Source organism: Mustela lutreola, chromosome 7, assembly GCF_030435805.1.
Source record: "Mustela lutreola isolate mMusLut2 chromosome 7, mMusLut2.pri, whole genome shotgun sequence".
In the NCBI taxonomy this organism is placed as follows: domain Eukaryota; kingdom Metazoa; phylum Chordata; class Mammalia; order Carnivora; family Mustelidae; genus Mustela; species Mustela lutreola.
The window spans coordinates 115,749,771-115,767,859 of record NC_081296.1 but is presented as its reverse complement, the minus strand read 5'-3'; positions in this window follow the sequence as shown (position 1 = coordinate 115,767,859).

The following is an 18,089-nucleotide window of genomic DNA, read 5'->3' as shown; positions in this document are numbered from 1 at the left end:
GAATCCAGGTAACAAATGTGGAGGAAAAGAGATATATTACAAGGCTCCAGAATTTTGAATGCTGTATAAAATAATTTGTCATTTGTCAAGTCAAAGATTGTTTAAGGCTTAGGAAGAACCAGCAGGTGGGTAGGTAGGCAGCAGTGAGGTACTGTCTTCAGGCAGATTTTTAGGTGGTGAACATTTAGGATTCTTCCTGCCACCCCACACCACCACCATTTTTCTACCTATCATGCCCTTCATTCAATGAAACTGTCTCCCCCAAAGGTAAGATCCTGGTTAGGTTTTTAAATTTAAAGCTTATTCCTCAATTTTCCAATGGCTCAATGGCTCTGGCCATTGGAAATAGAATAGAAAACTATTCAGAGCATCAGAGAACTGCAGGTTTGCTGTTTTCATAGGTCCAAAGATAGCATTTGAGACTAGTAGAACAGATAAAAATTAGGAGGCAGAACATCATGAAAGGAAGGAGGCATATAGTGGAAACTTCTGCATGTAAAAATATAAAAGTTGCCAAAATCCTCAGCTAATGACTCAACTGTACAATTGCAGAAGAGACACCAGGGTCTGCTGAAAACCAGTGACTTGAAGCTAAAAGACCTGAACAGAGATTTCAACTGCTTGCATTTGAAGTTTGAACCTAGCTAAGTTAATTGTCAGGCAGAATAAGAATTAATCTTAAGGGAATGATAACCAAATTCAGTTTCTACAATATATCTATTATGAACATTAGTATCAATATTAAAAAAATCAAATGTGAAGGAACAGGAAAATCTGACTTATGTGGAAATAAAAAAGAATATCCAGTGTTAGATAAGACAAAATAATCACAATGTACCCTATTTATTCCAGAAATTAAAATTAAAACCCTGGAGGAAAAAGGAATAAAATAACTATCAGAAGACTTTGAAAGTGGGAAAAAGGAAGTCAGACTGGCTGAGACCTAGACTCAATGGATAACCTTATGAGTGAGTTTCTTTCATTCATACACACACACACCACACACACACACACACACACACACGTTACTATACCAGACCTATTATAGGTAAGCATTACAAAAAGCATTGCATTTCCTTCTCACACCAATGGAGTTTTCGAAAACTGTGAAAATGCACCCTTTATCAGATATGTCTTTTTTCTTTTAAGGGTTTTATTAATTTGACAGAAAGAGAGAGAGAGAGAGACCGCAACAGAGGGAACATAAGCGCAGGGAGTGGGAGAGGGAGAAACAGGCTTCCTGCAGAGCAGGGAGCCCAATGTGGGGCTTGATCCCAAGACCCCAAGATCGTGACCTGAGCTGAAGGCAGATGCTTACTGACTGAGCCACTTAGGCACCCCAATCAGATATGTCTTTTGCAAGTATCTTCTTCCATTCTATAGGATGCCTTTTAGTTTTGTTGATTATTTCCTTCACTGTGCAGAAGCTTTTAATTTCACTCATATATGTAATTTAGGAAACAGAACAGATAGGGAAACATAGGGGAACAAAAAAAGAGAGGGCAAACCAGGAAACAGATTCTTAACTATAGAGAACAAAGAGGGTTATTGGAGGGGAGTCGGTGTGAAGATGGGTAAATAAGTGATGGGTATTAAGGAGTGGACTTGTTATGATGAACACTGATGTTGTATGTAAATGATGAATCACTAAATTTTATAGATGAAACTAATATTATACTGTATGGTAACTATCTGGAATTTGAATAAAAATGTGAAGAAAAAATACCCAAAAAAGACTGTGGGACATAGTCCTGTCAATCATGAAATTTATCTTTAAATACAATACCATAGAGATGCCTGGGTGGTTAAGCAGCTGCCTTCAAATCAGGTCATGATCTTGGGGTCCTGGGATTGTGTCCCATATCAGGTCCCTTGCTCAGCAAGGAACCTGCTCCTCCCTCTGCTTGCCCCTCTCCCTGCTTGTACAAGCTCTCTCTGTGACAAATAAATAAAATCTTAAAAATATATATATGTATATAAAAAATATATGTTTATAAAAAATAAAAAATTAAAAAAAATATATATATATATATAATGCCACAGATAGGTTAAAAGGAAAGCATTAAAAACTATACTAGGTAAGCTGGCCGGTTAGCTCAGTTGGTTAGAGTGTGGTGCTAATAAAAAACTATACTATGTAAATACTAATCAAAAGAAATCTTTAGTGCTTTTATTAATATCAGACTGGTGGACTTCAGGGCAAAGAAAATTATGAGGGCTAAACATGGAAATTCATGAAAGAACCCAAATACATGGAGGCTAAAGAGCATCCTACTAAAGAATGAATGGGTCAACCAGGAAATTAAAGAAGAATTGAAAAAAATCATGGAAACAAATGATAATGAAAACACAATGGTTCAAAATCTGTGGGACACAGCAAAGGCAGTCCTGAGAGGAAAAAATATAATGATAGAAGCCTTTCTCAAGAAACAAGAAAGGTCTCAAATACACAACCTAACCCTACACCTAAAGGATCTGGAAAAAGAACAAAAAGAAAGCCTAACCCTAGCAGGAGAAGAAAATTAATAAAGATCAGAGCAGAAATCAATGAAATAGAAACAAACAAACAAACAAACAACAAATCAATAAAACTAGGAGCTGGTTCTCTGAAAGAATTAATAAGATTGATAAACCCCTGGCCAGACTTATCAAAAAGAAAAGGAAAAAGACCCAAATAAATAAAATCACGAATGAAAGAGAAGAGATCACAACCAACACCAAAGAAATACAAACAATTATGAAATTTGAAACAGTCATCAAAAATCTCCCAACAGGGGCTTCTGGGTGGCTCAGTGGGTTAAGTCGCTGCTTTCGGCTCAGGTCATGATCTTGGGGTCCTGGGATCGAGTTCTGCATTGGGCTCTCTGCTCAGCAGGGAGCCTGCTTTCCTCTCTCTCTCTGTCTGCCTCTATATCTACTTGTGATCTCTCTGTCAAATAAATGAATAAAATCTTAAAAAAAAAAAAAAAAAAAACAACTCCCAACAAAGAAGAGCTCAGGGCCAGACAGATTCCTAGGGGAATTCTACCAAGCATTTAAAGGAGAATTAATTCCTATTCTTCTGAAACTGTTCCAAAAAAGTAGAAATGGAAGGAAAACTTCCAAACTCATTTTATGAGGCTAGCATTACCTTGAACCCAAAACCAGACAAAGACCCCATCAAAAAAGAGAATTACAGACCAATATCCTTGATGAAAATAGATGTGAAAATTCTCACCAAAATACTAGCCAATAGGATCCAATAGTACATTAAAAGGATTATTCACCACAACCAAGTGGGATTTATATCAGGGCTGCAAGGTTGGTTCAACATCTGCAAATCAACCAATGTGATACAATACATTAAAAAAAGAAAGAACAAGAACCATTTGATTCTCTCAATAGATGCTAAAAAAGCATTTCACAAAGTACAGCATCTTTTCTTTATCAAAACTCTTCAAAGTGTAGGGATAGAGGGTACATATCTCAATATCATCAAAGCCCTCTATGAAAAACCCACAGTGAATATCATTCTCAATGGAGAAAAACTGAGAGTTTTTCCACTGAGGTCAGGAATATGGCAGGGATGTCCACTATCACCACTGCTATTCAATATAATACTAAGAGTCCTAGCCTCAGCAATCAGGCAACAAAAAGAAATTAAAGTCATCCGAATCGGCAAAGAAGTCAAACTCTCATTCTTTGCAGATGATTTGATACTTTATGTGGAAAACCCCAAAGACTCCACTCCAAATCTGCTAGAACTTGTGTAGGAATTCACTAAAGTGTCAGGATATAAAATCAGTGCACAGAAACCAGATGCACAGAAACTATACACCAACAACAAGACAGAAGAAAAAGAAATTAAGGAGTCAATCCCATTTACAGTTGCACCCAAAACCATAAGATACCTAGGAATAAACCTAACCAAAGAGACAAAGAATCTGTACTCAGAAAACTATAGAGTACTCATGAAAGAAATTGAGGAAGACACAAAGAAATGGAAAAATGTTCCATGCTCATGGATTGGAAGAAAAAATATTGTGAAAATGTCTATCCTACCTAAAGCAATCTACACATTTAATGCAATTCCTATCAAAATAATATCTTTTTTTTCAAAGCAATGGAACAAATAATCTTAAAATTTATATGGAACCAGAAAAGACCCCAAATAGCCAGAGGAATGTTGAAAAAGAAAGTCAAAGTTGGTGACATCATAATTCCAGACTTTAAGCTCTATTACAAAGCTGTCATCATTAAGACAGTATGGTGCTGGCACAAAAACAGACACATAGATCAGTGGAACAGAAAAGAGAGCCCAGAAATAGACCCTTAACTCTATGGCCAACCAATCTTTGACAAAGCAGAAAAGAATGTCCAATGGAAAAAAGACAGTCTCTTCAACAAATAGTGTTGGGAAAATTGGACAACCACATGCAGAAAAATGAAACTGGACCATTTCCTTACACCACACACAAAAATAGACTCCAAATGGATGAAAGACTACAATGTGAGAAAGGAATCCATCAAAATCCTTGTATTTACCCCAAAGATACAGATGTCATGAAAAGAAGGGCCATCTGTACCCCAATATTTATAGCAGCAATGGCCACGGTCGCCAAACTGTGGAAAGAACCAAGATGCCTTCAACGGATGAATGGATAAGGAAGTTGTGGTCCATATACATTATGGAGTATTATGCCTCCATCAGAAAGGACGAATACCCAATTTTTGTAGCAACATGGATGGGACTGGAAGAGATTATGCTGAGTGAAATAAGTCAAGCAGAGAGAGTCAATTATCATATGGTTTCACTTATTTGTGGAGCATAACAAAAAGCATGGAGGACATGGGGAGTTAGAGAGAAGGGTTGGGGTAAATTGGAAGGGGAGGTGAATCATGAGAGACTATGGACTCTGAAAAACAATCTGAGGGGTTTGAAGTGGCGGGGGGGTGGGAGGTCGGTACAGGTGGTGGGTATTATAGAGGGCACGGATTGCATGGAGCACTGGGTGTGGTGAAAAATAATGATACTGTTATGCTGAAAATAAATAAATGAAAGAAAAAAAAATCCTTGAGAACACAGGCAGCAACCTCTTCGACCTCAGCCTCAGCAACTTCTTCCTAGAAACATTGCCAAAGGCAAGGGAAGCAAGGGCAAAAATGAACTATTGGGACTTCATCAAGATCAAAGCTTTTGCACAGCAAAGGAAACAATTAACAAAACCAAAAGACAACTGACAGAATGGGAGAAGATATTTGCAAATGACATATCAGATAAAGGTCTAGTATCCAAAATGTATAAAGAACTTATCAAACTCAACACCAAGAACAAATAATCCAATAAAGAAATGGGCAGAGGACATGAACAGACATTTCTGCAAAGAAGACATCCAGATGGCCAAAGACACCAAAAAGTGCTCCATATCACTCGGCATCAGGGAAATACAAGACAAAACCACAATGAAATACCACCTCATGACAGCCAGAATGGCTAAAATTAACAAGTCAGGAAATGACAGATGCTGGTGAGGATGCAGAGGAAGGGGAACCCTCTTACTCTATTGGTGGAAATGCAAGCTGGTGCAACCACTCTGGAAAACAGCATGGAGGTTCCTCAAAAAGTTGAAAATAGAGCTACCCTACAACCCAGCAATTGCACTACTGGGTATCTATCCTAAAGATAAGAATGTAGTGATCTGAAGGGGCAGGTGCCCCCAAATGTTTATAGCAGCAATGTCCACAATAGCCGAACTATAGAAAGAACCTAGATGTCCATCAACAGATGAATGGATAAAGAAGAGTGGTACACACACACACACACACACACACACACACACACACCAGAATACCATGCAGCCGTCAAAAGAAATGAAATCTTGCCTTTTGCAATGACGTGGATAGAAGTAGAGGGTATTATGTTGAGCAAAATAAGTCAACAGAGAAAGACAATTATTATATGATCTCCCTGATATGAGGAATTTGACAGGCAAATTGGGGGGGTTTGGGGGGTAGGGAAGGAAAAAATGAAACAAGATGGGATTAGGAGGGAGACAAAACATTAAGAGACTCTTAATCTCACAAAACAAACTGAGGGCTGCCGGGGGAAGCAGGGTAGGGAGAGGGTGGTTAGGTTATGGACATTGGGGAAAGTATGTGCTATGATGATTGCTGTGAAGTGTGTAAACCTGGTGATTCACAGACCTGTACCCCTGGGGCTAATAATACGTTATATGTTAATAAAAAATAAAAAATTAAATAAAAAATAAAAGTTAAAAAAAGATATAAAAAACTGAATATCATCTACCAACATTCTTTTTAAATGCACATGGAGCATTCACCAAGATAGACCCCATCTCGAGTCATAAAGTTAAATAATTTAAAAGCACAAAAATCACACAAGTATTTTCTCTGACTATCATAAAATAGAAATGACAAAATGATGACAAGAAAATCTCCCCACACTTGTAATTTAAACAACATATTCTAAATAACTCCTGTGTAAAAGAGGCAGTCTCAAGAGAAATTCTAATACGTTATAAAGTCAATGAAAATGAAATACCAACATATAAAAATCTACGAAGTGCTGCTAACTCATTGCTGAGAGAAAAAATTATAGCACCAAATAGTTATATTAGAAAGAAAGGGGGAGGGTGCCTGGGTGGCTCAGTGGGTTAAGCCGCTGCCTTCGGCTCAGGTCATGATCTCAGGGTCCTGGGATCGAGTCCCGCATCGGGCTCTCTGCTCAGCAGGGAGCCTGCTTCCTCCTCTCTCTCTGCCTGCTTCTCTGCCTACTTGTGATCTCTCTCTGTCAAATAAATAAATAAAATCTTTTTTTTTAAAATAAAAAAAGAAAGAAAGAAAGGGGGAAAAGAAAGTAAGAAAGGTAGGAAGGGAGGAAGAAAGAAAGAAAAGTTTCACATTAATAATCAAAGTCAGGGTTTGGTAAACATTTTCTATAAAGGGATGGGATAGAAAATATATTTTTGCTTTTTCCAGATATATTAGATGTCAATCAAGAATTATTTTTTAACATCTCTAAAATGTGAAAAACAAAACAAAGGACCTCCAGATCATATAAAGTATCTGTTTCTTGTTCAAGGATTAAAAAAAAAAAGAAGAGCAGAATAAATTCATAGCAAGCAGAAAGACAGGAAGAATAAACATAAGGCCAGAGATTATGAATGGAAAATATAAAAATATTAGAAGGAATCACTCAAATCAAATGCTGGTTCTTTTAAAAGCTCAATAAAATCAATAAACTTCTTGCAAGACTGACAAAGGGGAAATAAAAGGGATTCTCGAGAAGACACAAATATCCACTCTCAGGAATGAAATGAGAGATCAGTACACTTGCCACAGACATTAAAAAGGTAGGGGGATACTAAGAAATATTCTACATACATAATTTTGAAGCTTAAATGATTTGGATCAATTCCACAAATATGTTAAGAGCTAAATTCAAAACTAAATCAAACGGAAATAGATCATCTGTGTAGTTCTAAAGCTGTTTAATCGTTAGAATCCTTACCTAAAAAGAAATCATTAGGGCTCAGGTGTTTTCACTGGCAAATTCTATTAACTTTTATTTTATTTTTAAAAATTTTTTACAGATTTATTTGAGAAAGAGAAAAAGCTCCAGCAGGGAAGGGGCAGATGGAGAGGCAGAGGGAGAATTTCAATCAGTCTCCGGCTGAGCATGCAGCCCGACCAAGGGCTCCTCAACCCCGAGATCATGACCCGAGTGAAAGCCAAGAGTCAGGCACTTAACCAACTAAGCTACCCAGGCACCCCTCTACTAACATTTAAAAAAGTAAATAATTTCAATTCCTATTCTACACAACTTTTTCAGAAAATGAAGGAGCAGAAGAGTTCCCAACCAATTTTATGAAGCTATTATTACCCTAAGGCCAAAAACAAAGACAATACAATAAAAAGGAAACCATAATCTAGTATCTCTCATAAACATAATCAAAAACTTTTTCACAAAATTTTAGGAAACAGAATTCACTAATTAAAATAAAACTTGAGATCTATTCCAGGAATGCTTGTCTGGTTCAGTATTCAAACTTCAATGAGACTGATGTTGCTAAGACGGTGGAGTAGGAGATCCTAGCCTCCATTCTCCATCTCCCTCCCCAGACAAGATCTACAATTAGACAGGTATCTATCAACAAAACAGTTCCAGGAGACTTAGGAGCTCACCTGAGAAACTTTGAGGCACAGTGGGACAACAACAACAAAACAAAATAACTGCACAAAAAGGGAAGGGAGGGCTTTCTTTGGCCTGCATCATTTTATCCCCCATAGGCCAGCACTGCTGCAGTGCCAAGAGCAAACTCCCCAGCTAGCAGGAATTGCCATCACTGCAAAAGGGAGAGCAGGGTGAGTGATTAGACTCCTCAGCCTTTCAGGGGACTGCAGGAAGGATATGCTTCAATTCTGCCCAACTCAGGGACTGACAAGCCCGAGTGTAAAGAAGGCTAGGAACAAGGAAGAAGAACAGCAGCTACTGCTATCAAGTACATAGTGGAAATAGTCATGGTTCCCAGTGACTTGCTTTGCCAAGGACTAGAGCAGCTTTTGCTACTAGAGAAATCAATAGCCAGTACAGCCAACATAGACTCTGCAGATTTCACTGATTTGAGTTACACAGTTTTTATGTTCCCAGGTGCCTGCCACCTGTGTTCTGTCTTGCCATCTCCCCCATAACACCATGAGTCCGGGATATGGACCAGCAGCCAGCCATAAATGTAAGATGCTTGCCTAGACCCCTGCAGGTGACCCCCACCACTGTGTAAATATTTAGGTTTAGCCTCACCAGCTATGCACCTGCAAGCCCCATCCTGACTCCTGTCACCAGGCTCCACTGCTGTGCACATGCCCATGGTGAGACTATGAAGCAACAGGAATGAAAATCAACAACCAGGACCCCTGTAGTTGCTTATAGGTCTGGATCCAGCCCTGTGTCCTCTCACTGGCCTGTACCACTGGGCTCACCTGCAGCTAGTCACTGCAGCTATGCATTTGCACATCTCCAACCTTAAATGGAAACCAAATGAGAGCAGTGGTAGCTATAATACATACCAGACAAAAGAGACTTTAAGTCAAAAACTGTAAGAGACAAAAAATTCATATATAAATATAAAGTGATCAATTCATCAAGAAGATATAATATGTTATAATTGTAAATACATATGAACCCAACATCAGAGTTCCTAAATATATTAAGTACTAACAGATCTGAAGGGATTAATAAACAAAAAATACAGTAATGGTTGGGGACTTCAAACCTTTCAACAGTGGACAGATTATCCAAATAGAAAATCAGTAAGAGAATGTTGGTTCTGAACCATACTTTAAATCAAATGAGTCTCACAGACATATACAGGACATTCCACCCAACATCAGCAGAATCCACATTCTTCTCAAGTACAGATGGAATATTCTCCAGGATAGATCATAAAAAAGGTCATAAAACCAGCCTTACCAAATTTAAGAAGACTGAAATATCAAGAATCTTTTCTGAACACAAAGGTATGGAACTAGAAATCAATAACAAGATGATGACTGGAAAATCCTCAAATATGTGGAAATTAAACAACATACTCCTGAACAACCAAATGGTCAAAGATGAAATCAAAAGGGAAATCAAAAAATCTCTTGACTCAAACAAAAGTGGATCCAAATACCAAAACTTATGAGATACAGTAAAAGCAGTATTAAAAGGGAAGTTTATAGTGATAAATGGGTACATTTTTTAAAAAAGAAAAAAGAAAGAGACTGCAAGTAAACAACTTAATTTTACATCTCAAGGTTCTAGGGAAAAAATGAGCCAAATTGGCAGAAGGAAGGAAATAACATAGATCTTAACAGAAATAAGGGAAAGAGAGAATAGAAAAAAATAGAAAAGGTCAACAGAACTGAGTTATTCTTTTTTTTTTTTTTTTTTTTTTTTTTTTTGTCAGAGAGAGAGAGAGTGAGCGCGAGCTAGCACAGGCAGACAGAATGGCAGACAGAGGCGAAGGGAGAAGCAGGCTCCCTGCCAAGCAAGGAACCCAATGTGGGACTCGATCCCAGGACACTGGGACCATGATCTGAACCGAAGGCAGCCGCTTAACCAGCTGCACCACCCAGGCATCCCCTGAGTTATTCTTTTAAAAAGAGAACAAAATTAACAAACCACTAGCTAGACTTATCAAGGAAAAAGAAAAAACTCAAATATAATTAGAAACATGATATCACACAAATGCAAAAGATCTTAAGAGACTACTGTGCAAAATTATATGGTAACAAATTGGACAACCTAGAAGAAGTGGATTAATTTCTAGAAAACATACAACCAATCAAGACTGAATCACAAAGAAATAGAAAATCTGAACAAACCAATAGTGATTAATGAGATTAAATTAGCAATTAAAAAGTTCCCCCAAAAGAAAAGTCCAAGATGGCTTCATTGCTGAATTCTACCAAACATTTAAAGAAGAGTTAATGCCAAACTTTCTCAAGCTTTTCCAAAGAATTAAAGAGGAAGGACTGTTTCTGAACTCATTTTATAAGGCCAGCATTACCCTGATCTCAATACTATATGGATATTATAAGAAAAGAAAAACTATAGGTCAATATTCCTGATGAATATAGATATAATAATTTTCAACAAAATATCAGCAAACTAAATTCAACAGCATATTAAAAGAATCATACACCATGAAGTGAAATTTATCCTTGTATAAGGATGGCCCAACATATACAAATCAGTAACTCTGATATACCACACCAGAAAATATATGACCATTTTAATAAATGCAGAAAAAGTGCTCGACAAAATTCAATATCCCTTCATGATAAAAACTCTCAAAAATTAGATATAGAAGGAACGTGCCTCAGCATAATAATGGTCATACATGACAAACCCACAGCTAACATCATACTCAAAGGTAAAAGTTGAAATTTTTACTTTTACAATAAAAAAAGAGTGCCCACTTTCAAACTTTCCTATTCAACATAGTACTAGAAGTTCCAGTCAGAGCAATTAGGTAATCAATTAATCAATAATTAAAGATAGCCAAATTGAAAAGGAAGAAGCAAAATTCTGTTTGCTAATGACATAATCTTGTAAATGGAAAATGTCCAACTCTACTAAGAAACTGTTAAAATTAATCAATAAATTCAGTGAAGTTTAAGGATGTCAAATCAACATTCAAAAATCAGTTGCATTTGTGTATACCAATAAAGAAGTATCTGGAAAATTAAGAAAAGAGTACCATTTATAAGTCATCAAAACCAAAAAAAATATTTAGGAATAAATTTAACCAAGGAAGTTAAATATCCATACACTAAAAACTGTAAGACGATGATGACAGAAATTAAACAAGACACAAATAAATGACAAGACTGTCTATGTTCATGGATCAGGAGAATTAATATTATTATTATTATTTTTAAATTTTTTATTTTTATATACATATATTTTTATCCCCAGGGGTACAGGTCTGTGAATCGCCAGGTTTACACACTTCACAGCACTCACCAAAGCACATACCCTCCCCAATGTCCATAACCCCACCCCCCTTCTCCCAACCCCACTCCCCCCAGCAACCCTCAGTTTGTTTTGTGAGATTAAGAGTCACTTATGGTTTGTCTCCCTCCTAATCCCATCTTGTTTCATTTAAGAAGAATTAATATTATTATAATGTCCATATTATCCAAAGCCATACACAGATTCATTGCAATCCCTCTGAAAATTCCCATGATACTTTTCACAGAAATAGAAGAGGCAATCCTAAAATTTGTATTGAATCACAAAAGATGCCAAATGTCCAAAATAATATGTTGAAAGAACAAAGCTGGAGGCATCACAATTCTGATTTCAAACTATATTACAAAGTTGTAGTGATCACAACAGTAGGTACTGGCATAAAAACAGACACATAGAGCAGTGGAACTGAACTGAGAGTCCCACAATAAACACTCACATACAAAATCTACTAATATTTGACAAGGAAACCAAGAATATATAATGGAGGAAGGACAGCCTTTCAACAAATGGTACCGGAAAAACTGTATTAATAACATGGAGAAGAATGATGAAACTGGACTGTTATTTGACACAATTTACAAAAACTAAATCAAAATAGATAGAAAATTTAAGCATAAGACCTGAAACCATAAAATTCCTGGTAGGGAACATATGGAAAAAGTTCCTCAACACTGGTTTTGGCAATGAGTTTTTGGATTTGACACCAAAAGCACAAGCAATAAAAGCAAAAAAATAAGTAAGTGGGACCATGTCAAACTAAAAAAGCTTTGGTGTATTGTTGTTATTTTAAATAAACTGTTTTAATTTAAATAAGGAATGACAACAGAATTCAGATAATACTATGAAATATGAAGACAAAGTTTCTTCTTGCCAATCAAACTGTTACATGTTTCCAAGTAATTTTAATTTACAGGGAAAATACATGCTTGATCACAAAAATGACTACATCTTACTAAAAAAGCTCTGTACAGAAAAAGAAATAATCAACAAAATGAAAGGCAACCTATAGAATGGGAGAGAACATTTCAAACCCTGTATCTGATGAAGAATTAATATTCAAAATTTATAAAGAGTACACATAACTCAGTAGCAAAAAACAATCTGATTTAAAAATGGACAGAAGACCAGAATAAACATTTTCCAAAGAAGACCTACAATAGACCATACAAATAGCCAACAGGTATGTGAAAGGTGCTCAACATCACCAATCATAAGGGAAATAACAATTGAAACCACAATAAGATATCATCTCTTCCCTGTTAGGATGGCTATTATCAATAAGATGAGGTAAGCATCAGCAAGGATGTGGAGAAAAGGGAATTCTTGTTCCATGTTGGTGAGAACAAAAATTGCTATAGCCAATATGGAAAACTGTATGGAGTTTCCACAAAAAATTAAAAATAGAACTACCATATAATTCAGCATTCTGAAAGACATCTTCACTCCCACATTCACTGAAATTATACACAACAGCCAAAAAAATAGGAAAAACCTATGTCTAATGATGGATGAATGAATAAAGAAAATTGTATATATGCATAATGAAATATTATTCAGCTATAAAAATAGGGAAATCCCATTTGCAACAATATGAATAGATCTTGAGGGCATTAGGTGAAGTTAAGTCAGTCAGACAGGAAAAGACAAATAATGAATGGTATCACTTATATGTGAATATAAAAATGTTGAACTCATGGAGACAGTAGACTGATGGTTGTCAGGACTAGGGAAAATGGGGAGATGTGAGCAAAGTGCACAAACTTTCAGTTATAATTTCCAGGAATCTCATGTACAGCATGGTGACTATAGTTAATAATACTGTATGGTATGCTTGAAAGTTGCTATGAGAGTAATTCTCAAATGTTCTCACCGTAATAGCAACAACCAAGAAATGTTAATTATGTGAGGTGAAGGATATGTTAACTTTACTATGGTGAACATTTCATAATACATGCATGTATTAAATCATCACACTGTATACTTCAAACTTAAACAATGTTATATATCAATCATATCACAAGAAATCTGAAAATAATTTCAATCAACATAGTCTACATCTTAACAGTCCAAGGAAGAAAAAAAGTCATTATCATATTACCAGATGTGGAAAAATATTTGAACAGCCATTTATTATAAAAACTCTCAGCAAACTCAGGAGTAACTTCTTCAAATTGATAAAGAACATAAACAAAAATCCATAATCTACATCAATTATCATATTTAAAGATGAAAGACTGACTACTTTCCCTATAGGATCAGGAACAAGGCAAGAATGACTACTTTCACTACTTCTATTCAACATGGTGCCAGAAGTTCTAACCAGTGCAATAACCAAGAAATGGAAATAAAAATGTATGGATTAGAAGAGAATAAATAAACACTGCTCCTATTTGCAGATGGTATGATATGTAGAATACCACAAGCAGTTGACAAAGAATCCCCTATAATTTATAAGTGAGTTAGCAAGGTCAAAGTCTACAAGGTTAACATAGAAATATCAACCATATTTGTATACACTAGTAATGAACACTGTAAACTAAAATTTAAAAAATACTATTCTAAATAACTCTCTTTATATATAAGACATTCTACATGCATACATATATATGTGTGTATATATGTGTGTGTGTGTGTGTGTGTGTATATATATATATATATATATATATATATATATATAAAATACTCACATGCTAACATATGAATAAAAAAAACACAAGATCTCTATGTTGATAACTTAAAGTAGACTAAAATAAATGGTGACAAATACGGAGTTCATAGGTTGGAATACTTAACAATGTATATATGTTAATTCTCTCTACATTAACAATGTATTTAATACATTCCAATTGAAATCTTTGTTGTGGCTATACAGAAGCTGATTCTAATAGTTGAATGGAAGGGCAAAAAAACTAGAGGAGCTAAAACAATTTTGAGAAAGAAGAATAAAGTTGGAGGAATCATATTATTCAAATTTTAAACATCATGAACCTATACTACTCAAGATATGGTGATATTGATGAAGGGATAGATAAGAGTTCCAGAAAGAGATACTTAAAAATATGGCCAATTGATTTCTGATAAGGTTATAAAGGAAAGTCAATGGAGAAGGATGGTCTTTTTGATGTATGGTGTCGGAACTGTTGAGTAACCATATGTAAAACAATGAATCTCAATCTCAATATCAGTCCTTATACACAAATTAACTGAAAATGGATCATAGATCTAAATGTAGAATCATACTTTTTTAGAAGAAACCACAGGAGAATATATTTATGACCTAGAGTACTTCAAAGTATTTGTAGACAGGACATTGAAAGCATAATTTAAAAAATGATAAATTCAACTTAAAATGAAAAGCTGCTTATTATTGGATTCAAAATTAAGAAAATATATAGGCAAGCTACAGACTGGGAGAATATATTTGTGAAACATTTATCTGAAAATGTACAACTATCCAAGATGTATGAAGAACTCTTAAAATTCACGAGTACTTAGAAATACATCAAAAATTAGAAGGATTTTTGTGTGGACAGAGGGATAAAGAAACCACCATTATACAATGTAAATTATAGCATCTAAACAAGTCATTGAAGACACTTCTTCATTATGGGGAAAATATTAATGTGGCTGGTGATAATCCTGCCTTGGAAACTTAAGGGGGAAACCTGCACAACATGGCAGTCAAGGCAGGGGAATTAAAGCAAGGAAGGTATTATAATGCATTTACACTTACTTGCATACTTTTATACTACAAGGTAAGAATTTCTATTTCTATAAACTTAATACCACTGATTCAGAACAGTATCTTTCCATACATTTGACCAAAAAAAGCAACTTCTATTTGTCCAGGGTTTTTTTTTTTAATTTTTTATTTTTTATAAACATATATTTTTATCCCCAGGGGTACAGGTCTGTGAATCACCAGGTTTACACACTTCACAGCACTCACCAAATCACATACCCTCCCCAATGTCCATAATCCCACCCCCTTCTCCCAAACCCCCTCCCCCCGGCAACCCTCAGTTTGTTTTGTGAGATTAAGAGTCACTTATGGTTTGTCTCCCTCCCAATCCCATCTTGTTTCATTTATTCTTCTTCTACCCACTTAAGCCTCCATGTTGTATCACCACTTCCTCATATCAGGGAGATCATATGATAGTTGTCTTTCTCCGCTTGACTTATTTCGCTAAGCATGATACGCTCTAGTTCCATCCATGTTGTTGCAAATGGCAAGATTTCATTTCTTTTGATGGCTGCATAGTATTCCATTGTGTATATATACCACATCTTCTTGATCCATTCATCTGTTGATGGACATCTAGGTTCTTTCCATAGTTTGGCTATTGTGGACATTGCTGCTATAAACATTCGGGTGCATGTGCCCCTTTGGATCACTACATTTGTATCTTTAGGGTAAATACCCAATAGTGCAATTGCTGGGTCATAGGGCAGTTCTATTTTCAACATTTTGAGGAACCTCCATGCTGTTTTCCAGAGTGGCTGCACCAGCTTGCATTCCCACCAACAGTGTAGGAGGGTTCCCCTTTCTCCGCATCCTCGCCAGCATCTGTCATTTCCTGACTTGTTGATTTTAGCCATTCTGACTGGTGTGAGGTGATATCTCATTGTGGTTTTGATTTGTATTTCCCTGATGCCGAGTGATATGGAGCACTTTTTCATGTGTCTGTTCGCCATCTGGATGTCTTCTTTGCAGAAATGTCTGTTCATGTCCTCTGCCCATTTCTTGATTGGATTATTTGTTCTTTGGGTGTTGAGTTTGCTAAGTTCTTTATAGATTCTGGACACTAGTCCTTTATCTGATATGTCGTTTGCAAATATCTTCTCCCATTCTGTCAGTTGTCTTTTGATTTTGTTAACTGTTTCCTTTGCTGTGCAAAAGCTTTTGATCTTGATGAAATCCCAGTAGTTCATTTTTTCCCTTGCTTCCCTTGCCTTTTGCGTTGTTCCTAGGAAGATGTTGCTGCGGCAGAGGTCGAAGAGGTTGCTGCCCGTGTTCTCCTCAAGGATTTTGATGGATTCCTTTCGTACATTGAGGTCCTTCATCCATTTTGAGTCTATTTTTGTGTGTGGTGTAAGGGAATGGTCCAATTTCATTTTTCTGCATGTGGCTGTCCAATTTTCCCAGCACCATTTATTGAAAAGGCTGTCTTTTTTCCATTGGACATTCTTTCCTGCTTTGTCGAAGATTAGTTGACCATAGATTTGAGGGTCTATTTCTGGGCTCTCTATTCTGTTCCATTGATCTATGTGTCTGTTTTTGTGCCAGTACCATGCTGTCTTGATGATGACAGCTTTGTAATAGAGCCTGAAGTCCGGAATTGTGATGCCACCAACGTTGGCTTCCTTTTTCAATATCCCTTTGGCTATTCGAGGTCTTTTCTGGTTCCATATAAATTTTAGCATTATTTGTTCCATTTCTTTGAAAAAGATGGATGGTACTTTGATAGGAATTGCATTAAATGTGTAGATTGCTTTAGGTAGCATAGACATTTTCACAATATTTATTCTTCCGATCCAGGAGCATGGAACATTTTTCCATTTCTTTGTGTCTTCCTCAATTTCTTTCATGAGTACTTTATAGTTTTCTGAGTATAGATTCTGTGTCTCTTTGGTTAGGTTTATTCCTAGGTATCTTATGGTTTTGGATGCAATTGTAAATGGGATTGACTCCTTAATATCTCTTTCTTCTGTCTTGCTGTTGGTGTAGAGAAATGCAACTGATTTCTGTGCATTGATTTTATATCCTGACACTTTACTGAATTCCTGTATAAGTTCTAGCAGTTTTGGAGTGGAGTCTTTTGGGTTTTCCACATATAGTATCATATCTATTTGTCCAGTTTTTAAAATTAAAAGTTTTGGAGAAACTTTAAAAAGGGGAACAAATTTAACTATGTAGCTAAAAATTTTATTTATATATAGAAACTTTGTTTATAATTGTTTTATTCTAAAGCATAAATATCACACAATAACTGAATAAGATAACACCTTTTTATGTTCTATGTTACTCTATATTCATCCTGAATATTTAAATTTGGGATCAAATAAAGATTGTTTCTACTTGATAAATGATTGGGTCAGTAGTTTGTAATCTTCCAGGAAAAGTGAATCCTCAAATTGATAATGACATACCTCTGTGAGTTTCTTGACAAGATTTCTATTTACTGCTTTATTTGTTAGATGTAAGGACATACACCTTCAGACTCAAAAGGAACTCAACAAACAACTCTTTTTTGGACCCCTTTCATGAATTATACATTAACAAGCTTTCAGAAGTTTATAGTTATCTCTTCCACTTAAAAGTGGGCAGAGGAGAAGCTGAACTAATTTGTAGGAGGCAGTATTTCTGGGTTCTCTACTGACTCACTTTATGAATGTGTCCTTCCAAGCCTCTCCCTGGTTACACAATTGTAATGGCATATACTACCTACAGAACTATTGAATACAAAGCTTAAAATCAAGCATTTGGTTTAAAAGTTTTTTTGGCTTCAGGCACACTTACGTCTGTTGTACAAAGTGATAACGTTTTTTTAAAGAAGTCTATCAATATTTC